Here is a 26,659-nt window from a genome sequence, read left to right on the forward strand (position 1 = left end):
TTATTCTTTACTGTTGTCCAAAAACTATCCATCACTAAACAGCTATGCAGCTGTATATACATATATATAAAATTGTAAAAAACATATATCTATATATAAATTTGTCACACAGTGTTCTCCAATTAGTTGACTTCTGAAGAGAGATAATGGCACCGGACTTTGTTTGGTTATATCGTATTTTAAAATATTTTTACAGACATATGGAAACCATATCATTTTCCTTCTGTTTTTTCATTTGTTTTAGTCTACAACGTGAAATCTCAGTAAAATACCTTGAAGTTTGTGCCTATTTCATAACAAAATGCTGAAAAACCTTCACACCTTAGTGTGTGAAAAGTATTCACACCTTAGAGGTGTGAATACTTTCGAAAAATGCTGTAAATGTGCATGTGTTTGTTTTAAAGGTGAGATAAGAGGCTGATGCTTGTGCCTGAGATAAAAAAGGCTGTTCTGAAATTCTTTATGTTCAAACTTGGTTTGCTGGCAGAAATGACCCAAAAGCTATTTTGGGGCTCAAAGAGCTATACGATTAACCCGAGGTGAAAACAACTCAAGCTCTGAAGGAACACGAGTCCCTGACTTATTGCTGATATCTGTAAGAAATGAAGCCCTGCTCCATCCATCTCGGTCAGGTCACAATACTTCATTTTTCCTCATTTCTCTGAAAGGGGAAAATATGATTCCCTTATCGATTGCTGCATAAATGTGTTGCCTCGTGATGAAAGATGAGGTGTGCTTTGCTTTTATGTGATCCGATTAACCCCCAGCTGGGATCGGGCTCTCTGCTATGCCGTTGCTCTCCTGTGGTGTCAGGGTCCGTGTGATGGGCGCTTAGAGCGATTAGTGTTGCTTTGTGTTTTGTTTGTCTTGAGATATTATCCAAGACGTTTTATTAACCAAGGGGATTATTTTCCTGTCAAGTAGCCTTCAGTGAATTTAACGCAGACCTTTGCTGTATCGTAAATGTGTGATTAATAGCTGCGTACAATTTTTTTCATGTTTCACTATCATGGCATTTATGTACTTAATCTACTAATGGTTGACCTGTCTTGTTTTTCTGCAGTTACCATTTTAGAAATGGTCAGATGGGGCACATTATATGTGAACATCTATCACTTGTTTTTACACACCTGTGTGATTGTACACAAGTCAACAGAAACATCAAAGCATGAATCAAATTGTAAAGAAATTTAAAGTCGGATTAGAGTTTTAAAGACATATCCCTTCATCTGTCTTTGATTTACCTGCTACCACATTCGAATTATAAGCTAATAATGTATATGTTAAAAGAAATGATGCCATGGAATCCAGTCGCAGTGAATTATGTTTGTGAAACAACCTTAGTAATGCTGTTTCCACTGATGGAGATGTTACTAAAACAAATACAAAATTCAGAACAGAAGCTTTTCAGTGACCGATGTTTTCTACTTTTTTTAAGAGACTTACTCTTGTAATAAAAGTAAACACTTTTCTGTACACTGAAGCATGTGTACATTTTAATTTAATAGGTTCTGAAATAAAAAGAACAACTCTTTCACTATTTTGTTGGCTAAATTGTTTGGTTCAAATACATTCATCCTCGTTTATAAAGTCATTGATGGAGGATTTTCTATTGGGGAGCTGGGTCAGACAGTTCACTGGATTCAGAGACATCCCGTCTCTTTTCCTTTTTAATGTGCATGCAAGACCTTATCAAAACCCATCTTTGATAAAGCTCTTGAAGTCCTTGACTTCACCAATGGTAATTTCTGTATGTGAGCAGCAGCTGACATTTAAATCCAGTCCTCCAAGAGCCCAAAATACCCTTTTCATTCCATTGTTCGGTGGCTGAAAATGAGAAAGTTGCCTTGCGCCATGACCGACAGTCGGTGTGCTGAAGATGACTTAGATCCCCTAAGCAGTTTCTCTGCAGACCAAGGCCTGAGACTGAGTAAATGTTTAAAAGTTAGGAAATGCCATGTAAAGATCAAACTTTAATGTTTTACCTTGTGAATGTTCAAAAAATTGTGATCAAAAGCCCTTTAAATGTCAGTGAAAAGACACAAAACAAGGGCTTTCAGCTTTAAAGCACACAATCAGCAGTGTAAAAAGACCCAGCTTTTCATGATGCTAAGTGATTGACATAAAAACATCAGGAAACATAAGAACGTGTGGGTTGTTTATAATTTGAATGACTTTGATTTTCTTCTGAAAGACCTTGTGTTTTCTTTCATTCAGAAATGACAGATAGCTGCTCACACAAGACATCCAGCTCCTTTTGTTGGTCCTGGATGGAGGCTTTGAAAATGTGACTCATATAAGATGTTTTTGGTTTAAAAGTAGTAATAAAGAGACCGTTTCTTTATAGTTTTGATAGCTAATTTAACCCTCATTTGTAGAGAACATTGTGGGGCGATGTAATTGAGTTTGGGCTGTTGCATGACTAAAGCATTTATACATTTATTTTTTTTGTATGTTTGCATGTCGTCCTTGTGCTTTGAGATTTGTCCAGTTGCAGTTTCTTTGCACTGGCCAGTACTCTGCTTATTAAATTGTGGCTTTAAACTGAATTTTGGAGTCAGTAAGCAGAGGAGTAATAAAAAAGCCTTATATACAGATTAAATCTGGTTCATGGTAACAACAAAACAATTAACTGGTTTAATCAACCATGGAGAATCAACATTTATCTTTGTACTTTACAAACCTAGAACAAACTTAGAAAGTACCATCTACTTAGCATCCTAAAACAACTGGAACCATTTTAATATGTCAATCTTAAGATGTAGAGAAACTCATCAGTTTATAATTGTGGAATACTTTTGTTGTTTTTCTTTTTCTTGGGTTTTTTTTTTTTTTTTGTTGTTTAATTTCTATTTCCTCTAATTCATGTATAGTATAATGAAATTCTTTTTTCTGAAAATGTGCTGTATAAAATAACCTTACCTTACTTTACCCTTATAAAAAAGTAACCTTTAACCTCAGCTAATTGCACCAAGTCACTGATTTGCAATACTCACTCCTTTTGGACAAGAATGCAGCATCGACTGACAAAACTCTAGTCTTTCATGGATTAAGAAGAAGAAATAAAATGCCCTGTATTGTTCGACAACATGCAAAACTCAAGTGTATCAGCCTCAAAGTTATGGAAGCCTGCAAATTCACACAGAGGTAAAAATATAATAAACAAAAATAACAATAAAAGGGAATAAGGGTGCCACATCGGGCCAATTCAAGATCTTTAATGCTCTCAAAAGGCCCTTTGTGGTAGAATGTTTTGATAAAAGTACCTGTTAAACAGTTGAAATGTCTCAATTCAATTAGTACTTTTTAAAAATGTAGCAATTAGGTTCTGGAGGGCCGCTTGAATAGTTATGGAAGACCTCTGTTGCCCTGTGGGCCTTGAGTTTGAGACCTGTACAGTAAGGGTTAATTTAAAACATAAGGAGCTCTCGGCTATTTCTTGTTTTCTGATCTAAAGTCTCTGTTGTTCTCCTTGAGAAGAGACTTTATTTTAGAGTTGATCCAGGACTTGTTATTGTAGAAACACTGCTGAGGGGCACAGTGTTGTCCACACAGAAGTTAATGTTGTCCGTGATGCAGTCTGTTATGCCGGCAATGTCCTCCTCTTGACGAGCACAGAGCTTTTCCAACACAGCGGAGCGGAAACAGCTCCTCAAAACATCTGTTCACTGAGCGTTTAGTACTGCTTGTCTGTGTACAAAGGGTGTATACAAAGGCTGGACATGAACCAGGTTGTGATCTTAGACCCCTCAGCTGGCACACAATGAGTCCAGCTTTTTTATTTACTCTACTTTGGCGTGGTAGAGTAGCTTTGCATAAAGTGTCCCTGCATGCAAACTTGGAACAAATCTTGGAACAGGGTTAATATATGTTCTCTCCAATCCTGTCATTTATCACTTTTCCTTGTTTAGTTAGGCAAAGAAAAGTCTGGAGCAGGTTGTAGCTGTATATTGAGAAACTATAAACCTATTAATGTTGCATGTTAACAGAAGCTTTTCATCGTTGTAAGGTGCTGCTTGTGGTAATCTTTGTCTTGGGAATTGGGAATCTTGGAGCACAAATAGTCAAACTATTAGCCCACCCACTCAATTTTCAATTGCTGCTCTTACACTTTCACATTAAAAAAAATCTTTCTGAAGTTTACATAAAAATAAATAAATCAGATTTAAACTTAATGCATTTTGATCAGGAATGGCAGTAGCTGCAAAATTCATACATGGTGTAAGATAATGTGAGAGTAAGAGGAGAAGGAGAAAAATGGCAAGATGAGAGGATTATTTTTCTTGGATGAAGTTCCTACTTTGGTTGCTACGGATAAGAGCAGGTGATTATGAGAAGTAGTTTGATGTGAAGCCACCAGTCTCTGTTGGAGATCTGTTTAAAAAATAAATAAATAAAAAATTAGGGTTTATTTTAAAACATGTTTTCCTAGTGACATAAATCTCTGTGGGTCAGAAAATAAAATAAAATACATCCTGAATCTGAAACGAACATCTGTCTAATGATTAGAGGATGATGTGATAAGATTGCCTTAGACCTAAAAGAAATCCCCTGCAAGACTTTACTGTTGGGATTTACCACAGGGGTTAAGTTTCATTTGGAGCAACAGTTCTGCAGTCATGATTTACAAGCATAGTAGCTGCAAGTATGAAATCCAAGGGCAACCTCAGGGCTGCAAATCACACTGGTTTGCCTTTCTGCAGCTGCATCGTCCTGTCAGTGTCACGAGGAGGAACACGTTCTTAATCCAAAGTTACAAATGACAGTTTTTATGTTGAAATATTTAGTTTTCATCCATGTCATAGTAAGTCGAAACTAGGACAGTGTGTCACATCTCTCAGAGGGGAGGATAGACAGCAAAATCCTCTTTCTGCAGCGCATGATCCACCATCACCACCATCACCATATATATATATATATATATATATATATATATATATATATATATATCTCACAGGTCTTTATATATTTTTCTTCATTTTTCTTCCACTAAGAACTGTTTTGAGTAGTAGAAAATAATGGAACTAAACTATATGTATCGTTATTTTATTTGATATTTACTGTTGCTGCCAATGAATATTGAGAACAGAAAACTCTGTAATTAGGTTTGGTTGTTTGTTTTCTTTCTTTTTTAATCAGGTCGTCCAACACAATTTGTGCTGGAGTCAGGCATTATTCTGAACGATTCTCAATTATTTGAAGAAAATGTGTATGCCTACTGATGTGTTTTTTGTTTTTTTGTTGTTTTTTTTTTGCCACTGATAATAAAATCCTAAATAGCTTTTTCTAAATCGTATATTAACAGCTCGAGCTCAAAGATAGAGTAGCTAATATGTGGGGAGCTTGGAGTAGAGCTCCACGTTAAAAGGAGTCAGTTTTAATGGTTTTGAGCGTTTGACTTCTTCCAGAATTTGTTGGGTAAACTATATGTCCAGCAAGGCATTCCCTTTAATCTTTGAGTTCCTTGGGTTTCTCCATAATGAACAGCAGAATATTTTGGGTCTGGACCTTGTGGTTCAATTTCAAATAAGTACCATCATCTTGTGGTATGCTATAAGATGAGAATACCTATAAAGCACAACATTCTGTGCAATAAATTCCTGAAAGCAACTTCTAAATTTAACTAAGTTTATTCTGTACGTTAGCCAGTTAGAAAAAAATGTTGCCATAATTCAAATGTTAATTTTGCCAGCATTATGAATAATTTCAAATAAGGACAAATAAATCATGTTATACATTTTTTCTTCAAACCTCTGTATTAGAGTTTACCTCTTATTCAGCCATGCGTCAAGTCGCTTGTTTATCTTGAAACAGCATTTGCACATTTCCTAAAATCCCATCTGGAACTGTTTATTTAGGGATGCAATTGGAGTTTTTATTTTGAGTACTTGGTTTATCAGTCTTGTATTGTTTTAGAGGTGCTGCTGTTATGACTCGTTCTGTCCATCTGGCAAGCCAGTCATTGCTTTCTGACCGTGGCCTGTCACAAATCACTACCACTCCATGTCTCCACACAACATGCAGGGTCCAAGACAGAAAATCAATGGGTCCTAATGGCCTTCTCCATCAGTCCAAATATCTGAAGTTTTATGCTTGATGGTGGAGATGAAGGTGGTGAGGAGGATTTACAGGATAAGGTGATGGACGCAGGTTCTAAGGTCATTGGAGGACAGGCTTCATTCCATAAATGTGCTTTGAGACTTGTGTGTTTTAATTAAGCTGATATTAATTAAAACACATAATTATAGTAATTGAGGCAGGCATTTTTCAAAAGATAGTAAAACAATGTAAAAGCAGTATTAAGGGGGGAAAAAGAAGAGGAAAGTCGGTATTGCTACTTATTTAAGAAAACCTCACTGCAGTAAAACCAAAAACAAACAAAATAATAATTAAATAAAACACTAAATAAATACAAATCATCTTTTGAATTCCTGAGGAATGTTTAATTTAATATAAAATACCAGTCTGTTAGGTTATGCAATAAGCTACATTTTAGACATTTCTAAATAGACACAATTTTTTGTGATAAAACAAGTAACTTCAACACATTTTTAGAATACCGTCTTTTTTTTTAATCTAAGTTACCAATAACTTATTGGTAACTAATAAGTAGAACAGTAGAGATTAAACAATTTCTAAATATCTATTTATTACCATACTAATAATTTCATCATTTGAATATTACAACCAAAGGATTTGGTTTCCGGGAAAAACACGTGTTTTTAACAACTCACTGTCGAGCTTAGTGTCATATTTTCGTTGTCTCCTCATAATAGCTAACACTTCACCAGTTAAAATTACATGCAGAATATTACGCCATGAGATTTCTAGACTCATAGGTCTTACTAATAAAAGTACAATGATCAGTTTTAGGTTTGCCAAAACTTGTTGAAAAGTGATTTTCATTTTCTTTTTTTCTTTTTTCAGTGATGGACTGCAAGGTTATTCTGGATGGCCTGCAGAGATATGGCCCCACGCCAATGTATCTACCGGTCAGCTACCAGATCCTCAATGCTGAGTCAGCATTCTTCTTACTGGAGGCAAACCAGGACATAATGAGGAACTCCAGCCTCCAAGCTCGAACAGAGTCCTTCTTTATCCATCAAGCTCGGCAGATGCCCTTTGTCAATGCTAGCTACGGGCCACTCTCTGTCCAGCAACCTGTTCCTCTGGAGATGCTACAAATACTGCCAGGCCCATTTAATGCACCATCCCTCACTTTATCAACAGCGCCAACATCGGCAACCTCTTCGCCTCTGTTTACGTTCAACTGGAAGGTGCACACATACATCATCAGTGAGCAGATTCATCCCAGTTGGCCAAAGGTTCAAGTGTTGTTCTACATTGCAGGGAGGGACTGGGATGATTACAGCACCGTCCACAAGTTACCTTGCGTCCGGATGTTTGCTTTTCATGAGACCCAAGAGGTGCGAGGTACTTGTAGACTAAAAGGTGAGCTAGGGATTTGTGTTGCTGAGCTGGAACCTCTGGCCAGCTGGTTCAGCCCTCCAACTGTGAGGCCCGGCAGGCAGCGGGTCTCAGAGCAGGCTCAGGGTACTCCTGTGGAGCTCTACTACATAATTCAAACCACGGACAGTGGAGACTGCAGCTCAGAGGACTCCAGAAAGGGCAGCCCGGTTCACCCTGAACAGCAGAGGCCTTTGGGCTACTTTGCAGGGCATACACCTATGCAGCGCATTGGGAGCGTCAGACTGTTGCAGCCATTATCTGAGCTGAAGTTGGACAATAACTTTGTGGTGATGGCCCCCTCTAAACCCATAAGACAGAGAGAGACGGTCTCCACTTTTCTGGCCTTGTCCACACTTTCATCAGTGCAAATTTTCACCCTCAGGTGAGTTAAATTCCTAAATATACTCTTAAGATTGTGTTAGACAAAATGTTGAATCTGCATTTTCTTTTTTCAAGCAATTACACTTTTGAAGGTTGTGTGGCTGTTTTTTATTATTTCATTTCCTATAACAGATTGTTCTTTAAGTTTAAGCAGAATAGATGATTCATTTATAGTTCTGGTTTTCTGAAAATGCTTTGGGAACAACTTTTTTGTTTCTTAGCATTCACAACTAAAAAGTTCTTCCTACATTATAATTATTGTACTTCTTTCTTGATCAATTTAATTTAATCTTTTTCAAAAGCAACATGCAAAAGATATTAGAAAACCAGGGTTATAGACTGTAAATACTGTAGGTCTGGTTCAACACAACCTAAAATGAAGACTGAAAACTCAAATGGAATATGATGGCTTGTGTCTGGATTCATTTTATCCCTAGTGGTTTTGGAATAGATTAAAGCTTAATCTGGAAGAGCTCAGATCTCAATCCTATTCAGACAGTTTGGATGATGCTCAAAATATAGGCTGGTTATTGCGTTCCTACATGATTTCGTCCATTTTCATTTCTTTCAGTGCTTCGTCTGGGACTTCTCCTGTTGACTTTGATTTCTCCCTGGGATTGTTTACCGTTCATGCACTTTCTAGTAAGTGCATGAACATACAGGCTCATGGCCAAACGTTAGCGATTGGGTTAAATGTAAAACTACAACAGAGCCACCATGCCTTCAGCAAGAAATTCTTCCTCAATAAATTCTAATTTATACTCTCTATTGTAGTTTTTAAAATGCACTGAAGTTATATTTTATATTATTATTGCATCCTGGAGAAAGAACTCTTTAAAAGCTTTTTTAAAATTCCAAGTTTAACATCACATTCACACGAATGAAGATTGGTTTCAAACTTCTGGCTGACACTGAATCTTGTGCAGCAGTAAATAAGACTTAATTAAACGATATTTGAGACCACATTTTTTTAAGAATTTCACATCGCAGGAGATTAACTGTCTCTTAATATGCACCATTTAAGAGAAAATTTTAGTGAATCAATATCTTACTGAGATAGTTTGACTTCATAACAACTTCCCCAGTCATTCATTGTTGATCACATTATGAATGGTTAAAATAATCCAAGCCACATATTTGAGTATCTGTAATTTGTTTTGCTTGGATAACACTTTAATTACATCTTAGTGATTCCTCTTTTATACTCTTGTTCTTGTCATATGCACTAATTTTCTAAATAGCACATTTGGAACCTTTTTTGTCTTATTTGACTAAAGAGAGGTGCAACAAAGTATGACACATTGAGCCTACTCTGCACCAAATTACTATTCAAAGTGACTTTAATTGCTCCATGTTGTTTGATGCAAATTAAGGTATAAGGAACATGCATTTCCGCTTGGCTATCCTCCTTCCTGCAATCTAAGTCATGGCAGATGAATCAGTTAGCAGCGTCGAAGTGAAGCTGCAACAGAGGGCTTTGGCAATTTGTCAACCTTGGGTGAGCAGGAAATCTGCCAAAAAGCCTCATTGGTTTTTGTCTCACACCAACGATGATGAACTCCCATGAAGTATTAGTGCTCCCACTGTGTGTTTGTCACATTTATCAGCGTGAGTGCAAATGGAAACTTTCAAGGCGATATTTTGCCTTCAGTTCCTCTTTGCACCATTCGTTTTTAGAACTTTTTTTTGTTTTTTCCGCTGGGAGAGCAACAGCTTAAAATTCATCAGAAATATCTCATTAGTAACCAAATGCTCAGATATCAAAGTGTTTGAAAACCCATGCAACTTTGCACTGCTTTGAGGCTATGGAACCAAAGTTTGTAAGAAGATTGATGATTGATGATTTCTTGCTGGTTTTGCCATGTGTTGCCTTCACATTCAGTGACAAAAGCAGGGGTATAGGTACGTTTTCCCTGATCCTATATTTTTAATCGCATACATTTTAAAGCTCATCATATTTCCATGATGATGTATATTCTTACTCAGCATAACAAGAGGTGGTTCACAGAGGAGTGAGTTTCTGTGCTGTTTTTGATTCTGTGTTGTTAAGCAGTGATGTTATTCCTCCTCCTTTCATTGCATGTATTTGCACACTGTCAGCCAATGTTTGCTTTTGCTGTAGTGTGGCTGTGTTTGTGGTCAGATTAGTTTAAGTAGCTTTGGTGTGCTTCTCTCAGCTGCTCAGGCTTCATTAACTATTTATGGATCACTCTCTTCCTTCCCCACTATCTTCATTCCATGTCTTATCCATTCTCTATCTTTCATGTACTTGTTTAACTTGTGACAAAAGAATATAAGCATTTCTTTTTATAGCCTTTATTCATACCAATGCTGCTGTCAGATGGTATCAGTAGAGTTTTTCTTCAAAATTGAACTTCCCTGTCTGTGGGTTAATCACTGAATAACTACACGTTGGACAGAATATTGCAGTCTAGTGTTCCTTTTCTTCATACTGCAAAACTTCAACCATGATGCAAGAGCTACAAATTGTATGCAGTTGAAATCAAGAGTCATTTATGCAATGAATCAGTTTTCTGGGTTTACTGTTTTGAGAGTGGTACATTCTGTACATAAAAGCAAGCACAAACAGTTCCTCTGAAAAGCGTAAATTTTTTCTTTCAATTTCTAAGTCCTGACACAGATTTTTTAACTGAATTTTAACTCATGTTCCATGCTGACAAAATAATATGCTTTGAATTAAACTATTTTTCAAGTCATTTGCACCCTCTGAAGTATGTTTTGTACCAAGGATGTCCTTTATTTAACTCCATTTGAGAAACTTTCTTGTTCCCATCAATGCAAATCACCCCCAATTACCATTATTTTATAAAGACCATGAAGCACTAAACTGTTTTATATTGACCATTATTTGAGCTTTGTTTCTCTGGAGCTCCTTCAGACTCCAAGGACTGAACTATCTGGCTGCTTCACTGACATAGGCTGCCCTAAGGCTGCCATATGCTTTATAATCTTAGTGAAAGCACTTGGTTGCACTGGATTTTGTTCGGGAGTACCGGAGTAAAGTATGACGAATGTATATGAATGTCACAATTTTTCATATGTTTATATTTAAAACATTTTGGGAAAAAATGTATCAATCATTCCAATAAAATCTATGAAGGTTTTGTGATTATGGCAAAATATGAATGAGTCCTAGGGATGAAAGCAGTTTTGCCCCTCTTTCTTCTACAGTGTTCATCATAACGTGTACATTTTCTGAGAACACTATTCACCACTAAGGCACATTTTCTTCATTATGGTTCATATGGTGGAGAGGTTTTTAGAAAAGATAAACATGTGCATCCTTGCACTCCAGCAAGCTTTCTTGAAATTTGCTCCGTTAGACAGATTGAATAAATAAAGAAATCTGTCAATGTGTCCTAAAGGGTTCAATTTCCTGCCACTGGCAGGATAAGAACAGCAGGAACACAAAATTGAAAAATGCGAGAAGATTTTTGGGTCACTGCAATTAATTCAGGCTCGGCACATCAATTTTCAAATAATAGAGAGAAAAGTCAAACAAAACAAATGGAGCATGGTAATTGTGATTTATTTCATAGTTTTCCTATTGAGTCACATACATCCACATCGTCTTTATTATTGTTTTAAGGAATTCAAGCTTTGACATGTCTGTTTGCAAAACAAGCAACTGATTATTCAACCAAAAACATTACATTTATGGGTTATATTGCTTAAAATACTAAGCACACACATCCTGCTATGAGATGACTTTGCAATGGAGTGTCATCTTACAGATCACTAAGGTGGCTTGTGACTGTGAGATGCTATATTGTGAGGCTACAGCCCTTTGCTGCGATGAGTTTATCGCTGCGGAGGTTTTTGCCATATAATATTGTCAATTTATGTATATTAAGTATTTTTATAAATTAAGATATTTAATATATAATTTTATTCGAGTGGATATTATTTCCTGAAGCATATGTATTACTCTAAAAAAAAGGCATTTATACAATGAATCAGTTACTTTACTTTCACTCTCATTTTGGTTAACACCAGTTTTTTCTTCTAAAGTATTGCAAATTATGACTGATCCTGGAGAACTCCAAGCGATGTTCCACTGGTGGATGTTATTTATTAGTCATGTAACCACAATAAGCTATTTACAGGCAGTAGAAAATTACTAGAAATAATTTCCTTCAAACATAATGCAAAATGTCAATTAAAATGAATGGACATATGACTAGTATGAAACTTCCTGTATCAGCAGTTCCTTTGTTCTGGAAAAATGTGAGTAGGGTAGAAAAAGGATAGTAGTGTCTTACATTTTGCTGTTTTTTGCTCACTTTTATTCTAAAATCTAAAATAAATGTTACATTTTAAGGTATGTGAGCTAAGTGATACAATATTTTATTTCACTTTTAATGTAGTCTTCCGATTCAATTCCAAAACAGTCGATTCTACTTACATAATATTTTAAACTTTAAAGCTTAATAAATTATTAAGTGACTTTCTTCATTCTCTTTGTTAATATTAAGCTCAAATTTAAGCTTTGGCCTCCACTGGTGTTGTTTATTTACACTAGTGGAGACAGACCAAAGTGACAGTCTGGTCGCTTGTGATAAGTATTTTTTTTTTTATATTTAAATATAACATTTGCAATCTGTGACCAAAAGCAACTTCGTAAAAGTGCTTGCTATATCAGCTATTGTACTTGAGCCCTGAAACTTTCAAATTGCATCTGTTGTTTTGCTTTTTTGGTGATTTTATTGTTTTAACAATCCAAAAATTACATTGACTCCCACTTTAGTTCTGGTACCCAAATGTTTTTTTTTCATCCCAAAGCAGATGTAACTGATTGGGGGAGAAGGGAGTTTATATCTCCAGTTTAGACACATTTTTACATCTGAATTATTCATTAGTCAGACTTAATTAGCAACAAACAAAGTGAAAATTCAAGGTAATGGACTGTAAATGACTGGATAAAATTGTGAAAAGGATGTAATGGATTAAGGAAAACATTGAAAGAGGTCAGAAAGCTTTTAGAAATAATAATTACTTATGTAGTGTTTGCAAAAACTTTTTAGCTATGTGGGAGAGTCTCAGGCTGGTACTTTTTTAAAGTACCTGCCTTTATACTTGCTGCAGATTTAAGTAAAGCTTTACACTAACTTAATACAATTAGTCAGAATTGTTTGTGTTTTATTTGTTTGTGTGTATGTCAATCTTTAATCTTTATATTGTGAGTTAATCCCTTTTTATAAAGTTTAGTGCAGCCGGACTTCCCTCTTGGGGTTTTATTTTGGGATGACATCCCGAGATTATCATTTCTGGACAAACTTTCAACAGTCTCAAGAAGGCTTTTATATTCAAGCATTAATACATTTTTACATGTTGAATATGATGCATTGAATTAAAATTCACTTGAGGGGTTAAACACAGTGGTGTACATTAATAATTATTGTAATTACTTCAAACTCTTTGTTCTGCTTCCTTGTACTTCTGTGCTACAATCTGCTCAACTTTCATGTAGCACAAAGTACGCCATAATGTGAAGTCATGCAGATTAAGTACAGAGACCTGTTGAGGAAAGCTCTTACAAGGAAAGAGGAGATTGAGATCCTAAATGTTTCACTGATAATCTGTCACCTAAAATGATGTCTCCAAAACAACACAATTACTGCAGACATTAGTCACAAAGTAGTTGGATACTTGCCACATTAACACTTTAATTCAGTGTACAGAGTTTTTTTTTTTTTTTTTTTTTTTTTTTTTTGGTGACATATTTATCACACTGTAAAGGCCACCAGTTGTCAAGATTTTTTAAATTGCTTCATTTGCAAGGTTATAGGAAAAGCACGTTTATCAATATAAAGTAAATATAAAGTAAAGTACAATTTAAAGTAAAGTTTTCATTCGACAAAGTTAAATTATGTTGGTAATTTTAGAGACATGCTTTTGCAAACACTGCCTCAAGCCCTCTGTAAGGGAAAAGTAAAGAAGAAATTGGTACCTTAAGCCTCTCACCTTAGTGGTTTTATTTCTTTCTTTTTTTTCCTTATTTATTTATTTATCTTCTATCTTGGTTTCATAGTCAAATTACCTAATATCATGGGACGTCTGTATTGGCCACTTTCATTGCCTGGATCTTATCTAAACAAATATTATGCAGTTATTTTACATTTAATTGCAGGTTTTTAGTCCCAGTCCCCTGATAACAAGTAGACAGTGAGGAATCTTTAAATCTACATTTTGTACTTGCAGATACACGTACACGGACACACACACACATACATTAATCTGTAGAGTTGCCCTGAACCAGCTAAAAGTCACGCTGTGTTTGTCATGTTAAAGTCTCCCTAAGGAATCAGTAATTCCCTGCCTCATTAGGTAAAGAGAGAGTGGTGTAACAGGTTGCTTAAAGATTCTCAAGCTACTCCTTATTCAACATGCAAATTAAACCACTATTTTCTCAACAAATTAACAGGCTTTTCAAAAGATAAATTGCCCTAGCTGTACTGTAATTTTGACTAAACAATCCAACATATTTCCGCTAAACCCCTCAGGGGGAAAAATTGCTAATGAATGCAAATGAATTTCTAAAATGTGAGAGTGTAAAGGTAGAAGTATGAGATTTTTCAAACTGTGCCAGTCAAAAGTAAGTTATTTTATTTTTGGGTATAGCAGATTAGCAAGGCAGAAATCTTAATAGATCCAGAAAGACTGGTCATATTTGGACATTGTAAGATGATATCAAGTCCTCGTCTCTTTCAAATTCTGAGCAGGTTTCAGGTTTACAGGTCCTGTACATGACCTGCTTGCTGTTTTTGGCATTGTTGGATAAAATATCAACAGAAGAAAATGTTGAAATAAAAATGTTTCCTACAGTGTATTATATTCATCTTGCCACTCTCGACTGTGATCCAGTTCTTTGTTAAAGGTCGCCTGAGATGGGTATGTCTCTTTTCCATTTTCATTCTCTGGTTATCTGTACTTTTTTTTGTATTTTATCTGCTGCTCTTTTTTGCTGTCTCTCCCCTAGTTGGTTCATAACCTTTCCTTCTCTGTATATGCTGTTGTCTTTGTCATTCCCTTATCATCGGAAGTATATATATATATATATATATATATATATATATATATATATATATATATATATATATATATATATACATTCCCTTTTCACCCTCCTCGGGTGGCCTGTCTCATCCTCTGAGCTTGGGTCCATTAGAGGCCTGGGAGCTTGAGGGTTCTGCGCGGTATCTTGTCTGTTCCTTGAACTGCACATTTCTGGACTGAGATGTCTGGTGTTGTTCCTGGGATCTGTTTTAGCCACTGCTCCAGTTTGGGGGTTACTGCCCCGAGGGCCTCATTGACCATAGGCACCACTATGGTCTTCACCTTCCAGGCCTTTTCCAGTTCCTGTATGAGGCCCTGGTATTTCTCCAGTTTCCCATGCTCCTTCTTCCTGATTTTCTAATCACTTGGTTTCTAGTCACCTGTCACCCGACACTCCCACAGGAGAACAGGAGACTCAGGTTCGAATCCAGGCTGAAGCAAAGATACAACTGTGAGTCAATTGAGCTATCCAGTGTGGGTCCCTAGGCAAGACCCTTCACGCTACTGCCTACCTCATACCACGGTGTGTCAGCTCAGATGCCACCTGGCGTCTGAGCAAACAAGGTTTGCGTCAGGGATAAAAAGTGGGCTCTGGAATATATATATATATATATATATATATATATATATATATATATATATATATATATATATATATATATATTGAGGATGTAAAGTTCCTAATACAGAAAAGTTACTATATCTTCAGTGACTTGTTCAGAACCATAACAAACTTAAGTCATGAAATAATTCAGACTTGCTTATGTTTTGTGAAATTTTAAGCAGGATCGGGGGTGATCGGTGATAAATAATGACAAGACGCTGTTCTGCTAGAATAAATGTGTCCTTTTATTCCGCCACAGATTACAGCAAATTCATTCACACAACAAACAATACGCAATGCTTAGATTCTTTCAATCCGCTCTTACCGTGACACAGTGAACCGGAGAGTCGACAGTTCAGGGAAGAGCTGCAGCAACACGTAATTGGGCGTCCGTACTGTACTCCGACGCTACTTTGACTCTAACTCAACAATGGGACTTTCTGCTTTTTATACTCATTACCAAAACAACCTCGAATGAAAGAAGGGAATGGCCATTTCCCCTCTTCCAGACGGCTTAGCCAATCAGAATGTTACTTCCCTGCCCAATTCAATCAACATACAGAACAAGTTCCACTTGGCCTCCTGTGGTACATGTCTGGACCCCCCGTGGTCCATGGGCTCCAGAGGCCATGAGCATTCCTTGATTCAATCAACATACAGCACTCAACTTCTTAAAATGTGTTGAAAATGTATAAAATGAGACAATTTATCAAAGAACATAGAAAATTCGTATATCACTATAAAATGAGCATGAAACGTACAATTTATCAAAGAACATAGAAAATTCTCATATCAGCTTATCAAAAGGAATGGATTTAAGGACTGTGAACTTTATCTCATAAAAATTGTTCTGAAAATCAACTGGTGTAGATTTTTTGTAGACTTTTTTGAGTGAATAATGTTCATAAATCAAATTTACCACATTTCTGACTGAGATCCACATTTTCTCTTGTTAAAAGGTGAATTTGACTCATTAACAGGGGATGTTTAAACTAGGGATGTTCACGGACTGTGGATAATTAATAGTTTATGACATCATGTTCATATTTAATCCACCTCTCATAAAAAATACCTCATATTTATCTTAAACTAAACTCTACATTAAGCTCTGGAATAAATAATTTTTTTATGACAGAGGCTTGTTTTATTAAAATAAAATACGCTTCCACCAAATTCTTATTCCCAGTCTCTATAGTCGTGCTTTTTAGCATAAATTCAAAGACATTTCCAGTTTTTCAAAAATGCAATACCATTATTTGAAATTTGATGTTCTGTCTCTCATTCACTCACTCCATTAAATCCCACTTTATGGTTCTTCATTTACTTATTTATTAGTTAGCTTCAAATGTGTAGAATGTATTATATGCAGGCTTACTGTATACTTGAAAATCATCTGATTTATTGGAGAACATAAAAAACAAAAGCAAACTTGCTCCCTGTGCAACTTAAAATATGTCTATTCTCCCCCTCGACTTTGATTCTGTGTCCAGATATCGTCTCAAGACGTAGTCTTGTTCATTAATCCCAGGGCTTCATATTTCCTATTCATGGGTGTTATTGTTCTGAACTCTTTCACCTTTGACCTCCATTTTTGAAAAGATGAAGATGAGAGTAGGTGACTCTCACCAATGGGCTGTGGTTTTTCCCTCACAATTGGGAATCTCTTTCTTGAGAAAAGTATTCAAGTGTATTTATGTTAATTTATTTTATTTTCTTCTTAAGAATTTGGTCAAAAGAAGTTGGAAATGGATAGATAAATTTCAGCCTTTTAAAATCACAGCAGGGCCATCAAATGCTGAGGGAGGTAGTCACCAACATACAGGTCACTAACTTTCTGCAGAGCCAATAGCTGAAGACTCCTAAACTTTGTGTAACCTTCAGATTACCTCAAGCGCGGCATGTTTGCTTTCCATCACTGAACACCTTATTCAAATGTTAAATCTCTAAGTGTTGTGCAAAGTGTTGAATGCAGTGATGTAAAGCTTCAGACCAGTGGAAAAGTGTTTTTTGGAGTGATGAACGGTCCAGTCTGGAAGTTGCCAGGAGAACGGCACTTGCCTCATTGCAATATGTCAACTTTGAAAATTGTTGCAGGGCTGGGGTTATGTTTCTCTGGAATTGGCCTTGGCCTTTATGTTCCAGTGGAAGGAATGTTTTATAATTTAGCAATTTGGACACCACACGCTTAATTTTCAAACATCGTATCCAAAATGATCACATCCACAAACATTTTGTGGGAAAATGGTCAAGAATTAAAAATACAAACAAACACTCCCTAACCTTCCTAAGCCTTCTCTAAAGAAGAGACCAGCCTTAGCTTGTTGCCTATAACCAATGCATTTGGTAAGATGTTCAAAGTTTTTATTGATGTCCAGAGAACACAAAGCATATTCTGACTTTTTGGTTTTACTCATAATAGTTTATGAATGGATGAAAAAGTATATCAAACCAAGTCTTTGATGCACTTTAAACAGGTCAGCTTACTTTCACATGCACAAGCCTAGTTGTTGCGCATACAGCAGTGAAAAGGGAAAAAATCCAAAGGCAAAAATCCAGAGAGAGCAACAGAAAAAGGACTGACAAAATGACAGAAAGGGAATATGGGGGGAATCATTAGACCCATGCAAAATTCAGCATGTTGTTTTGAACAGTGCCTTTCACTGGCCTTTAAGTTGTGTAGTGTTGGTCTTTGTGGGTTCAGCTGGGTAGTGGGTCAGCCATTGATCTAAAGATATAAGCTGATACTTTGGAACCAAGCCTTTATCATCCTACAGGGCTACTAACACTGTGGGTGGATAAGCCTCAAGCTGCTCAGGGGGGCTCACAACTGTGTGTGTGTCAGTGTCTATCGATGGCTGTGATCTGTTTGTATCTGCATACAGATTCATATGATCTCTGTACTTCCTTTTTTCTCCAGTCAGAGCACTGGGTAAGGATATAAAAAAGGGGGTAGGAGAATGACAGGTTTAAAAATGATAGAAGAATACCCACTTTTAAAATTTTAATGAATCATATATTAATTATTACAAGAAAGAATAAGCTACGAATAACTTCAAAATGGCAAGTGGCAACGTGAGTCTGAAGCTCAAGAGACAAAACTCAAAGAAAAAATTGTTGGAGATTCTTTGAGTAAGTGAAATTAAGTTAGGTCTATTTGTCCTCTGCTGTATTTGGTTAGATTAAAGCTGGCAGGTTATGGCTAACCTGCCTGCTGACAAGACTTTTCAGCTATAAATTCAAAAATCTGAAGTGATTGGCTGCCTGCTTCTAATGGATTTAAGCTGTTCTCCTGCTGTTCCCTGTCTTGCCAGATTTGTCTGTGTGTAAAAGTGCAAACTATTTAGTTCTAAACATGACAAAACCAAATTCTAACATGTCATCAAAGTATGTTTACTTAGCATAATTCCCTCCTGCTCTGAGCAGTGCATGTGTGCATTAGGTTCAAGTGTAATTCACATCAGCCCAATCGAGACAATCGAGTATGTTACTCTTGTGGTGATTGTCTTGTTTTATGATTCTTTTGTTTTTATTTATTTATTGCTCAACCAAATGGATATGTGGAGATAATACCCTAAAATTTTTCAATGACTTCATTGGATCAGTGTTGCATCTTGCATTAGAATAGATGGGTTGCATTAATAAAATATAAACCTGTGTTTGAATGACCTTCAACCTGTTGAATCATCAAGGGTGAACCTACCAGGAACTCATTATCTTCCAATTCTGTCTTATTCCATGACTACAACCTACCTAGAGGACCTGGACGTAGACAATGTTCAGAGCTCAGAGACATGGTGATGGTAGTATGAGTAGGACCGTGCCATTAGAATCAGAAACCTATTTCATTGAGGGTACAAAATGTTATATGGCTGTAATGAAGCATCTTACCACACACCTCCAATTCATACCTGGAAAATGCATGTGAAGCAGTTAAAGAGATGCCTGCTGGCCTTTTCAATCTGAGTTGAAACAATAAATTCCTCAGAATTTTGTGACTGTCACCATCTCTTTGCTCCTTTCTATTTTAATATTTCAAATATCTACAACTTATACAATCATACAATCATATATCCAAGTTATCCAAACTTGTGTATATATATATATATATATATATATATATATATATATATATATATATATATATATATATATATAGCTGACTGGATAGCTCAATACATAACTGGATAGCTCAATACATAAGGCATCAGTATATCACCCGAGAGGGCAGGGTTCGAATCCAGTCTGGGTCCTTAGGCAAGACCCTTCAAGCTACTGCCTACCTCATACCCTGAGAGACTAAGTTGCATAACATGCCTGCTCAGACGTCGCCCGGCCAAACAAGGTCTGCGTCAGTGTTGGGGAACCAGAGCACCTTGATGACAAATGGGCTACTGGAACAAGACGGAAATGGGCGAGAGATGAAAATGTGGATCTGTTGGAATGCTACTACTCAAGTAACCCTAGTCAGAGGGTTACATGCAAAGACTGGGGAAGGAATGGTTACTTCGACATCCCCAGTCAACACTAAGTGCTAGTAGCTCAGTGTCCGCAACGGCAAACCTATCACAACTTGAGATTGACGAGATACAACACAAATGCTAACAAAAGGGAGGAACCCGGATGTCAGGACGTGGGGACTTAACTACAAGTCCCCACCCAGTGAGGGGATACACGGCCCAATGAGCGAAACAGAGCTGAACGAGACAGCTGCTGACCTGAGAGAGAGAATCATGACCCGAATGACAACCAGGCCTCCTCGGCGCCAATTACAACGGCTGAGTGAAGTACCATCAGAAAGTCTCATTGAGAATGTGAATGCAGCATTGAGAACGATCCCTACCAACACCATAACAGAAACCAATGAGCTGATCTACAACTCAGCATCAGTGATCCTTGAGATACTTGGCTATAAGAGCAACCATGAGACCCAATACCCACCATGGAAAAGACGGGTAGAGGCTAAAATCAAGGTAACAAGGAGGGAAGTGAGCCAACTGTCAGAGCTCCACAAGGGTACAATGAAAAGACCAGTACCCAGAAAGTACAGTCAGATGCCCATACCTGAAGCACTTGAAACTGCCAAACAGAGGCTCCAAGCCTTGGCCAGCCGCCTAAAGAGATACACAAGGGAGAATGAATCCAGAAGATTAACCGGCTCTTCTCCACTCAACCAGCTAAGGTGTACTCTCAATGGCAGGGTAATAACAACAGAGCAGACCCACCAAGGCTGGAGACTGAACAATACTGGAAAGGCATATGGGAAAGGGAGGCGTCCCACAACAGCAATGCACAGTGGCTGATCTCTCTACGAGAGGACCACAGCAACCTCCCTGAGCAAGCCCCGGTAACCATCACTGCGACAGATGTTCAAGAAAGAGTCTCAGGCATGAAAAATTGGACAGCACCAGGGCCTGACATGATCCATGCCTACTGGCTAAAGAAACTCACTGCTCTCCATGAGCGACTGGCAGCCCAAATGAACCAGCTGCTACAAAGTGGGACTCACCCTGAATGGTTAACTGAAGGGCGGACAATCCTAATCCAGAAGGATCCATCAAAGGGTCCAGTCCCACCCAACTACCGACCAATAACCTGCCTCTCCACAACCTGGAAGCTCATGTCAGGCATCATAGCGGCCAAGATAAGCAAACACATGGATAAACACATGAGCACGGCACAGAAGGGTATCGGTGTAAATACCAGAGGAGCCAAACACCAACTCCTCGTAGACCGCACAGTTGCCCGAGACTGCAAAACCCGACACACCAACCTGTGCATGGCTTGGATCGATTACAAGAAAGCCTATGACTCAATGCCGCATACTTGGATCATTGAATGCCTAGAGATGTATAACATCAACAGGATTCTGAGAGCCTTCATTGCAAACTCGATGAAGCTGTGGAAAACCACCCTTGAAGCCAACTGCAAACCACTTGCAAAAGTGTCCATCAAATGTGGCATATACCAAGGAGATGCTCTGTCCCCACTACTGTTCTGCATAGGCCTGAACCCCCTCAGCCAAATTATCAACAAGAATGGCTACGGATACCGACTCAAAAATGGGGCCAACATCAGTCACCTCCTCTACATGGATGACATCAAGCTGTACGCCAAGAGTACAGCTTGATGTCAAGTGAGCGAGACATCGACTCACTGATCCACACCACCAGGATCTACAGCACGGACATTGGGATGTCATTCGGACTAGAGAAGTGTGGTCGGCTGATCACAAAGAGGGGGAAGGTGATCCGCACAGAAGGAGTCTCACTCCCACAAGGAACAATAGCAGACATAGAGGACAGTTACAAGTACCTAGGTATACCACAAGCAAATGGCAACCTCGATGAGGCCACAAGGAAAGGAGCCACAGCTAAATACCTCCAACGAATAAGGCAAGTCCTGAGAAGCCAGCTCAATGGCAAGAACAAAATCCGTGCGATAAACAGCTATGCCCTGCCAGTAATCAGATACCCTGCTGGAATAATTAGCTGGCCAAAGGAGGAGATAAAGCCACAGATATTAAGACTAGAAAGCTACTAACCATGCAGGGTTCCATCCCAAATCCAGCACCCTGAGACTGTACACGAGCCGCAAGGAAGGAGGCAGAGGACTAGTGAGTGTGAGAACCACTGTCCAGGACGAAACAACTAAGATCCATAAATACATCAGGGACAAAGCCTCAACAGACAATGTGCTCAGTGAATGTCTCAGACAACAGGGAACGGAGGTTGAGGTGCCAGAGATACCATCATGGGAGGACAAGCCCCTACATGGGATGTACCACCAGCAAATAACCCAAGTGGCTGATATCAGTAAATCCTACCAATGGCTGGAAAAAGCTGGACTCAAGGACAGCACAGAGGCCCTCATCCTGGCTGCCCAGGAACAGGCCCTAAACACCAGAGCAATAGAGGCCCAGATCTACCACACCAGACAAGACCCAAGGTGTAGGTTGTGCAAGGAGGCCCCTGAGACAGTCCAGCACATCATAGCAGGGTGCAAGATACTGGCAGGGAAAGCGTACATGGAGCGACATAACCAAGTGGCAGGCATAGTGTACAGAAACATCTGTGCAGAATATGGACTGGAAACCCGAGATCAAAGTGGGAAACACCCCCAAAGGTGGTGGAGAACGCCAGAGCTAAGATTCTGTGGGACTTCCAGATCCAGACAGACAAAATGGTAATGGCGAACCAACCAGACATTGTCGTAGTGGATAAACAACAGAGGAAAGCCGTTGTGGTAGATGTAGCAATACCAAGTGATTGCAACATCAGGAAAAAGGAGCACAAGAAACTGGAGAAATACCAGGGCCTCAGGGAAGAACTGGAGAGGGCCTGGAAGGTGAAGACCACAGTGGTGCCTGTGGTTATCGGGGCCCTCGGGGCAGTAACCCCCAAACTGGAGCAGTGGCTACAACAGATCCCAGGAACAACATCAGACATCTCAGTCCAGAAATGTGCAGTCCTTGGCACAGCCAAGATACTGCGCAGAACCCTCAAGCTCCCAGGCCTCTGGTAGAGGACCCGAGCTCAGAGGATAAGAACCACCCGCGGTGGGTGAGAAGGGAATTTTTTTTTTTTTTTTATATATATATATATATATATATATTTTTTTTTTTTTTCAACAAGATTATGTTATACATCCAGTTGATTGTAAGCTCACACCAAGATTACAAATCCTTCATTGTCTGCCACCTCTTTTTTCATATGGTTTTCCACATTTCTGTTAATCAGTACAAACGTATTAAGTGTGGATGACAATTACTAGAGGACATGTGATTGTTTCATTTGAGTTTTCTCCATTTATCCTTGCTATGCGCCCCTTAAGGTCCCCTTTCTTTCTCCTTATCTTGCTTTTGTGATATACAAATTGGCGCAAAATACACAAAGCAAGTTGCTGACACAAACAAGCTGCATTTCATTTTTTCTGACGTTATTCTTCTATTTGAGTAGCTGCTTACAAATTCATGAAAATCATGAAAGGCACTGCAGTGAATTTTCAGGCCTACTCCTCAAATAGATTAATTCTCCATGTTTATATTAAACTGATGGTTTATGCATCTCACTCTTAAAGAAAAAGCTTTACACTGGAGGGACTGTTAGAATCCAATTGAAGAAGCTCAGAGCAGACTTTTTTTTTTTTTTCATTCAAGAGTCAGAACTGATCAAGCCAGAATAAGTATGTTTCATGTTTTAAATGGAATAGAATGTAATGATTTGAGTGTCTTAGGTTGTAGTTTAATCAGTAATTTCTGTTTATATATATATATATATATATATATATATATATATATATATATATTATATATATATATATATATATATATGTGTGTGTGTGTGTGTCAAGCTCACCTGTTTCACTAACCCCCTATACCAGTACTTTTCAAATAGGCTCAACACAAAATAATTGAAACACTGTCTGATACCAAAAGACATCTCTGAACTTCTTGTGCTTGGTGATTCACCCACAGATTTATTCGAACAAATGTAGGAGACAAATTTTAAATAACATTTGAGAAGGTAATCTCCAAGTTTTCTTGGTAATTTTAAATTATTTTTTTATCACTCGCAAGTGTGAGTGAAAAGAAACGTTTCAGATATTATTGTGACTCCAGGAGACGTGCACATTTTGACACACATTGGTAAAAAAAAAAAAAAACCCTAAGAACATAGCTAAAACATGGAACAAACATCTTTTGATGTTGTTTAATGCAAGTATTCTACTAATTAATGTGTCAAAAAATCATAGCCTTGTCTTAGCTATTTTCTTCCGCTGGTTTTTGTCAAGGGCTTGAAAGAGATGTAGAGTGATGTGCAACAGGAAGCAAAAAAGGACTAAAATACTGGCTGACATATTGGCCATTTGAGATGTCAGCGTGCTGCTAATATTTCTTTATTTTGCTTGATAATGGACTTTTTCAAGCATAACATGTCTTTTTACAGAAAAAATAATAATGATTATATGTTTTTTATTTTTTGTAAGTGCTGCTGAGAACTACTTAACAAATTGGAGGTGACACATCAGTGTTTATCACTCAAAATAGTTCCCCAAAAGTATGATTGCAGGGTGGGTTTGAGTTTATGATTAAATAATATCTGCTTTGTGCTGAACTGAAAGAGAATTTCTTCAGTTTTGACACGTTCAGGAAGCAAGCTGTTCCTCTCTCTCTTTTCTTTTTTCTTACCTGTTTGTTGTACTTTTTTCCAAATATTTGTAGTTTTTTTTTCTTTCATAAAAAAAATTATAAATATTTGTGTGGGAGAAATTAGATGTAAAAAGAAAACCATTATGAAATTCAACTATGTAATCCCAGAGAAAAGGTATTAGGAAAATAAGTGGCAACAGGAAAGTAACAAAAAAAGTCCCTTCACATTAAATGTGGACATAGATGTAGCTATAGAAAATAGTTAACACCTAATAAAATACAATCCCTCACAAAATGGGTATTCTTTCAACCATTCCACATTTGGTAATTCTACAACCACCAATTTCTGTTTGTTTATGAAGAACGTTTTTGACAGGCCGACACCAATCAACAAATAATTGTACAATAGAAAGTTTCAAATGATTATGTAACCATTGCAAATTCAGCTGATACCTTTTTGAACCACCTTTCACTGTAAGAAAATATGTAAGTCTTAAGAAATGACTTTACCAGCTTTTCACTTGTAGAGGCTAAGCATTTTGTAGTAAAATCAACTCTCCAATAAGACAAATGAACTTTGATCCAAGCCATTTCATAGTTGCTTTTACATTTTTCCCCCCTGATAGGTCAGTTCAGGTCTAAATGATCAGTGGTCTCCCCTTCGCTGGCAACAGCGTTTACTGCTGCCAGGGAGAACAGACCCACCATTGTCACTCCCCACAGCTTGATGCAGACAGACTGTGTTGTGGCTCAAGGGAGCTTTACACACCCACACACGCACACACGCACGCAGAGAGAACATCCCAAAGGGAATTCTTCTTATAAAGGGATCAGTGTAAACATCCACCGGCAGTTGAGGTATTGGTAGCCCTGTGAAGTGAGAGCAATGCTGGGGGCATGGTGCTGGTTGATAAGAACTGCTAACATATAGTAGAGAAGAAAGTTAGTCAGTTGCAATGTTATCAAGCACCTTAGGAAAGCAATTTAACATGAGCTATAAAGCTTTTGTCCAAATTGGTCTTATTTTGTTAAATTTATAGAGATGGCTATATTTTTAATTTAGAAAATTGTGCTTAATTTGAGTGAGTTTAGAACTGAGTAGAAATGGAGGAACAAGCAGTTTTTACAATAAAAAGGTTAGAAAGAATGACAGATAATAGCTGGTATTGTGCTTGATAAAAACAGAAATAAAATACCTCTTATGATGATACTTTCTTTTTCCATGGATACAAAACACTTTCTCTTATTTATGCTATTTTGGGTCAGCTGGGTCAGATGTTTGACTGGTGGATGAATTTGCTGTTCATCCACCAGCAAATTTGGTGATATTGCACTGCTTGATCAAAAGTCTTTAGGAGATGAAATGTGTATAGTAGTATAAGTTTGCATATAAAAACTGGCAAAGAAACAGCAGAGGCATGTAGGTGTAAAGAATTACAGAGGGAGAGGGAAATTATTATGGAATGAATATGTTGCAGTTGTATATTTTTTGTACACCACAGTTGTGAAGGATGTATGTATTATACATTAATTTTATCTTTGCACATATCAGTTGTAGTTACACCTTACTCTCTCTCTCTCTCTCTCTCTCTCTCTCTATATATATATATATATATATATATATATATCTATATATATATATATATATATATATATACATATATATATATATATATATCTGTTTTGTATCCATGGAAAATTTTTGTTTGATTGTCTTTGTTGTCTTCTGGATATTGAAATCCAAGGAACAAACCTAAGTTTATTGCCACCATCATTTTTATTTATCTAAGATATTTGAGTCTGGCTTCTGCAGAAAATCTTTAAAAATCTTGTATGCAAAATGATTATTTGTGGAAAAAGAAAGTCAGAGAAGGAGAAAGACGGGGTTGCTGGAAATCTTGAACAGCTGTGGAAACAATCAGTTGTGAGATTTGTTTGTTTGATTCTCATCTCTCCTGACAATTACAGTGTGCCATGGA

The 26,659-nt window shown here is 37.5% G+C and overlaps 1 pseudogene; it reads left to right on the top strand.

Moving 5' to 3' along the window:
- Positions 1-26,659, top strand: part of LOC129366740 (transmembrane protein 132C-like) — a 155,477-nt pseudogene that overhangs the window by 52,885 nt on the left and 75,933 nt on the right.

Source organism: Poeciliopsis prolifica, unplaced genomic scaffold (genome assembly GCF_027474105.1).
Source record: "Poeciliopsis prolifica strain line A6 unplaced genomic scaffold, Auburn_PproV2 SCAFFOLD015, whole genome shotgun sequence".
Lineage (NCBI taxonomy): Eukaryota > Metazoa > Chordata > Actinopteri > Cyprinodontiformes > Poeciliidae > Poeciliopsis > Poeciliopsis prolifica.